Source organism: Mastomys coucha, chromosome X (genome assembly GCF_008632895.1).
Source record: "Mastomys coucha isolate ucsf_1 chromosome X, UCSF_Mcou_1, whole genome shotgun sequence".
Classification (NCBI taxonomy): Eukaryota; Metazoa; Chordata; class Mammalia; order Rodentia; family Muridae; genus Mastomys; species Mastomys coucha.
Genome location: NC_045030.1, coordinates 119,814,309 through 119,821,371, shown reverse-complemented (window position 1 = coordinate 119,821,371; position 7,063 = coordinate 119,814,309). Strand labels below are relative to the sequence as shown.

General features: G+C 37.9%; 1 pseudogene; it reads right to left on the bottom strand.

Annotated features, from left to right (window-relative positions):
* Positions 1-683: 683 nt before the first annotated feature.
* Positions 684-7,063, bottom strand: part of LOC116093231 — an 8,397-nt pseudogene continuing 2,017 nt past the window's right edge.

Below are 7,063 nucleotides of genomic sequence, written 5' to 3'. Positions count from 1 at the left end.
TTTCTTTGTTTTTTGGAGGGGAAACTAGGAATGGAGAAATTTACATGTAAATAAAGAAAATATCTAATCAAAAAAACAGAAAAAAAAGAATTAAAATCAAATGAAATGTAGCTATAAAAGCAAATTATTCAAAAGTATTCTTAGACATCTACAGTCTAACATTAAAAAGCCATTTGCTGAGAATGTACATGTACCTATGTCTACCAAGACTTTTACAATCTTATTCAGGCAATCATTTTTACTTTTGTAAAAGTACAAAACTAAGTTCTTTGCGAAAAACTAGAATATCATATTATTAATAGCTTTCTGCTTTCTTAGAAACTCTTTTAAGGGCTGAGTCTGTATTATGATAGGTGGTGTTAAAAGTTGACTACTTTGGAAAATTATATCTGAAATTCCCTTATATTTAATCAGAATTTTCAAGTAGAATGTCTTAGGTATGCAGTTTTTGATAAATAATTTCGTTGTTTCTTCTATAACCATAAATAATTCTTTCTGTTATCCATCTGGATTCATCACATATTCTAAGAGATGAAATTTATTGTCACTTATTTAGGTAGAATAAAAATTGTCTCTGATTTCACCAATCTTTGTATGCATTCTTTATAGACAGAGAGAAATAAAATGAACTACATATTTCAGAATTTTAGACATAGAATGAAAAAATGTTTCTTAATTACTAGTCAAACTAGAAAAAGGAAGAATATGATTTAATTAATCTACTAATACAATAAACATCTCTACTAATAACAGTTATAGTTTATTAATTACTTTATTTGTGGTACCAAAGTTGTGATACAAATTATTACCTCAGCTACTTCACACAAAATAAGGTAAGAGAAACTATTTTTCAAATTTTACTTATAGCTATTCTCAACTTGAGGAAGTTAAATGAAGTTGCCTCACTTGTCTTAATGCTGAAGTTAAAATAGAGTTCTAAGCAAGTTTTCTCATTTATATGTTACAATATACATTATGTTGGTCAATTCGCATGTGGTGTTTGAGCTCCTTGAGAAGTTGGCTCTAAATGTGGAGCTCTATCACATTCTTCTATAAAGAATTCAAGCCTGTTTGTCTCTTAAGTTCACTTCAAGGGTATTTATTTGAGTGGGCATAAGCTGCTTTTCCTAACTCTGTGACAGGGAAAAACAGAACATCAAGATTGCTTAAGTGGAAAACCACAGTGTGCTTGAGAAGATAAATTATTTTCTAAGCAAGGTTACTATTGCTTATCACATGACATAAAAAATGGTTACAATGAGAAATAGAAACTGGACGTTCAATCATGGGAAATTCTTTTATGGAGAAAAGATTCATTGGGGAGTTCCATCTGACTTTAAATTCTCCATTTGAATTTCACTGGATGTTGTGAGCACAGGGTTTAATGATGTCATCTCCCTGTGCTGTTACTTGTTCTTTTCCTTGTAAGCCTCACCTGAGGGTACTCTTTTGCTCTGGTCCAGAATCTGGATGGGAAACTACAGGCAGCTACCTGAGGAATTTTTTTTTTTTTTGCCAGGTGTTTCTAAGCACCTGATGATACCTTCCAACTAGTATTGGAAGTTCAAGCCCAGCCCCAAAAGGAAACATTTTGCCTGGGACTGTCTTAGAGGCAAAAGCTCTAACTCTCTGGTTCTCAGTTTTTGCTAGATAGTACTTTGTAGCTGCTTGTATTCTCATGCTAAAATCTTGTTTGCAGCATCCCACCTGTAAGATTGAGGGACCTTGTCATTTGGTTTTGCTAGGTAAGCAAAGTTGCCATCAGCCAATGGCTGGACAGGGTGGAAGAGGTGGAACTTTTAGGATTTCCCTGAAAGGGATCAATGAGGAGGAAGAGAGAGATCCTCCATTTTGTAAGGAGAGTCAAGACACCAAGACAGAAATGTGCAGAAGAGAGAACCTACCCATCTTGTAGGTACTGGGGACCACAGCTCAGGAGGGCTATAAGTCTGGGTCCAGGACAAAAAGGATGGAAAATAGATTTTAGTAATATCTTGGGGGATATCTGAGGGTAGATAAGCCACATGAAGGTTAGAAAGTACCCTAGCCATCAAGGCATATCAAAATATAAAGGATGTGTGTGTGTGTGTGTGTGTGTGTGTGTGTGTGTGTGTGTCTCATTCAGGAATATAAAGCATTGGGGCAGTTAACAGAAACCTGCTGCTGCCTCTGCTAGAATCATTTGGGTAGGATTAATTGGATACAGCTACAGTATATGTATCTGATCTGATACACTGCTAGGTTACTGGTGCTTTATGTTTAACTGCTATACTGCTGTTTGTTGGATACTTAATAAACTTGCTTATTCAAAACAAAAAGCACTTATATTCAAATGATCTTATAGATCATTCTCCGTATAGAATATATGTGTACCAGAGAAATAATCCCAGAAGAAAATATGGTAGCAATAAAACTTTACATCTTTTATCAGTGAACAAAATATTGCAGCTGAACATTGTATCAGAATTTCCAATTAGAATCCCAAGAGATAGACAAAATGTTGTTTTTAAAAATGAGAATTTTATGAACAATACAAAATAAACACTGAGAAGAGGCCTATTCTTTCCATAGTGTTAAAGAGACTGGAAGTTCAACATACAAGTGTATGCACACACAGACAAAGACACAGACACAAAGACACACATACACACACACCAAAAAGAGATCAAGGGGATACAAACAAACTGGTGAAGAAGAAATAAATGTATCACTATTTGTAGATGATATGGTAATATATATATACATATATATATATATACATACATATATATATATATATATATATCCCCAAAAATTCTACCAGAGAACTTCTCCAGCTGATAAACAACTTCAGCAATGTGGCTGTACATAAAATTAACTCAAATAAATCAGTAGCCTTCCTTTATACAAAGGATAAACAGGCTGAGAAAGAAATAATGGAAACAATTCCTGCCACAATAGCCACAAATAATATGAAATATCTTGGGGTAACTCTAACCAAACAGGTTAAAGACACCTATATGCCAATGACTTCGAGTCTCTCAAGAAAGAAATCAAAGATGATCTCAGAAAATAGAGAGATCTCCCATGTTCCTGGATTGGCAGAATTAAGATACTAAAAATGGCCATCCTACCAAAGGCAATCTATAGATTGAATGCAATCCCCATCAAAATCGCAACACAAATCTTCAAACACATGGAAAGAGCAATTCTCAAATTCATCTGGAAAGGTAAAAAACCCAGAATAGCTAAAACAATTCTTAACAATAAAAGAACACATGGGGCAATAACCATCTCTGACCTCAAGCTTTACTACAGAGATATAGTGATAAAAACTTAATGATATTCGTACAGAGACAGACTCACTGATGAATGGAATAGAATTCAAGACACAAAAAAGTAAAATCACACACTTACAGTCACTTGATCTTTGACAAATATGCCAGAAATATACAATGGGGAAAAAAAAACATCTTCAATAAATGGTGCTGTTTTAACTGGTTGTCTGTATATAGAAGAATGAAAATAGACCCATGTTTTGTCACCAAGTCCAAGTGAATCAAGGACTTCAATATAAAACCAGATACACTAAATGTAATAGAAGAGAAAGTGGGAAAGATCCTTGAACTCATTGGCACAGGGGGAAATTTCCTAAACAGAACTCAAATGGCTCAGGTTCTAATATCAAAATGGATAAATGAGACCTCATGAAACTGGAAAGCTTCTGTAAGGCAAAGGACATAGTAGATAAGACAAATCGACAACCTACAGATTGGGAAAAAATTTTCATTAACCCCACATCCGATAGAGGACTAGTATCCAAAATATATAAACTCAAGAAGCTAATCACCAAAAAACCCAAACAACCCAACCAAAAATGGGGCATAGAACTAAACTGAGAATTCACAACTGAAGAATCTCAAATGACTGAAAAGCACCTAAAGAAATGTTCAAAATCCTTAGTGATCAGAGAAATGCAAATCTAAACAACTCTGAGATTCCACCTTACACCAATCAGAAAGGCTAAGATCAAAAACTCAGGTGACAACACATGTTGGAGAGGATGTGGAGAAAGAGGAACACTCCCCCATTGCTGGTGGGATTGCAAACTGGTACAACCACTCTGGAAATCAATCTGGAGGTTCCTCAGAAAATTGGAAATAGATCTACCTGAAGATCCAGCTATACCATTCTTTAGAATATACCCAAAAGATACCCCACCATGCAAAAGGGCACCTGTTCTATTATGTTCGTAGCAGATTTATTTGTGATAGCAAGAAGCTGGAAACAATCTAGATGTCCCAAGACAGAAGAATGGATACAGAAAGTATGTTCATTTACACAATGGAATTGTATGCAGCTATTAAGAATGAGGACATTCTGAGGTTTGCAGGAAAATGGATGGAACTATAAAATATCATCCTGAGTGGGGTAACTCAGAACCAAAGGGACATGCATAGTATGCATGGTATGTACTCACTCCTATGTGGATATTAGCAAAACAAAACAAAACAAAACAAAACAAAACAAAACAAAACTACACGATACCCAAGATACAGTCCACAGAACTTAGAAAGGTCAACAAGCTGAAGTGCCCAAATGAGGACTCCTCAGTGTCACTTGAAAGAGAGAAGAAAGCAATCACAAGTGGGGAGGGAGTGAGGGACCTGGGAGTGAATGTGGACAGGGGGAGGAGTTAAGGGGGGATAGGAACCATATCTGGTATTGGGTGAGGGAAAAGGACTGCAGCCCAGAGGACCAGCAGAAAGAATGGAAACAGGCAACTTCAGGAAATTGGAGGTTGGGGGAATGCACCAGAATCCACCAGAGACCTAGGAGGTGAGAGATTCTTAGTAGTCAAAGGGAGGGACCTTAGATGAAATGTTTGACAGTAGGGAGAGGGAACTTATAGAGCCCATCTCCAACAGGAAAACAGGGCATCAAGTGAGGGATGGGTTGCCATCCCACAGTCACATATCTGACCCATAATTGTTCCTGTCTGAAAGAATTACAGTGATGGAAATGGAGAGGATCCTGAAGAAAAGAAGGTCCAGCTACAGGCCCAAAGTGGGATCCAGATCAAGGGGAGGTCCCAAGGCCTGACACAATTACTGAGGCTATGGAGCACTCACAAAAAGGGACCTAGCATGACTGCCCTCCAGAAGACCCAGCAAGGACCTGAAAGAGTCAGATGCAGATATTTGCACCCAACCAATGGACAGAAGCAGCTGACCCCTGTTGTTGAATTAGGAAGGCTGAAAGAAGCTGAGGAGAAGGGCGATCCTGTAGGAGGACCAGAAGTATCAAATAATCTGGACCCCTGAGATCTCTCAAACACTGGACCACCAAACAGACAACATACACCAACTGATATGAGGCCCCCAACACACATACAGTAGAGGACTTCCGGGTCTGTGTTCATTCAGAAATGATGCACCTAACCCTCAAGAGATTGGAGGTCCCAGGGTCAGGTGCATCAGGTCAGGTAGGGTTGAGCTGGGGGCATCCACGTGGAGACAGGAGGGTGGGGAGGAGGTATGAGATGTGAAGCAGTCAGAGGGTGGATCGGGTGTGGGGCCAGGGAATGGAATGTGGAATGTAAAATAATAAATTAATTTAATAAAAAACAACAACAACAAAAACAGAAGAAAGAATGGCATAGATCACAGCAAAATTCTGGAAGTCTGAAGAAAAAGGAAGAGGCTGTTTTTGAGTTCCAGTATGAAGACAGGAAAATGCAAATGTGTAACTGGAAAAAGTCAGACAGAAAAAATTCTCAATTCTTCCTTATAGAGTAGGCAATTTATTTTTTTCCCCTATTTCCTAGTGACTGGATAGAAGCTACCTATATTAGGTACTTACTTTGTCAATGCAAATGTTAGGCTTATTCAAGAACATTAACCAAATAAACATAGAATAATGTTTCAAGAAAACATGAGCACACCCAGACAAGATGAACTGTTAAACTGATGACCACACTGGTGATAAGCATTAAAATGGTGATTTGCTAGAACTAATCTTTTTAAAATAACACTCTTCAGACTGGGAAGAAATGCTGGTGTGACAAGTTTGAAACTGACAACTGATAGATATTTTTAAAATATAATTCCACTAGGTATGCAAACCTTTAAGGGTCTGACATTAAGTATTTTACATAAAAATTTTGTGCAACTCAAAGGTTCATAATAATCACTTGAGTGCTGTGATCAGTAAAGTAACATGGGTAACATGATCCTTTTTGTTATTGGATATTTTGTTTATTTACACTTAAAATGTTATTTCCTTTTCAGGTTTCCCCTTCGGAAATACTCTATCCCATCTTCCCACCCTTGCTTCTGTGGTGGGAATGGTCTTTAGCATAGGGGAAGATTTAGGGGTGGCTCCTCTGTTGAAAGGCAAGGAGGGACCACCTTCTGATAATCTCCCTGCAGCTGAGGGCATAACCGCTTCATGAACCCAAGATGTTTTTGGAAGAAATTCAAGGCTCTTGAGAGCTGTGCATGCAAGGATCAAAGAAACTAACCTCATGCACCTGGGCATGGGGAAAATATTTTCTGTAAGATATGAAGAAGTGGGTATGCTTCTGCCATGAGAAAGTGCTAAGAACTTGTGCTACATGATTGTTGTTAAATTCTAATTTTTAGCCTCACTGTGCTTTACTATAAAAGATTTCTCAAATTAAAGGCTTACTGCCATTGCCAGCAGAGTGGTGGTACTCTTGTTCTCATTCAGTTGCTCTCTCTACTTCAGCCTCACTCTTGTCGGCTGGCTCCGACAGCTTCTATAGGGGTACTCCCCCACACTCCCACATTTTCTGTATCCATTCCGCTGTTGAAGGGCATCCGAGTTGTTTCCAGCTTCTATTATAAATATGGCTTCTATGAACATAGTGGAGCATGTGTCCTTGATATATGATGAAACATCTTTTGGGTTTGAGCCAGGAGTGGTATAGCTGGGTCCTCAGATAATACTATGTCCAGTTTTTGGAGGAACTGCCAGACTGATTTCCAGAGTGCTTGTACCAGCTTGCAATCCCACCAGCAATGCAGTAATGTTCCTCTTTCTCCACAACCTCTCCAGCATC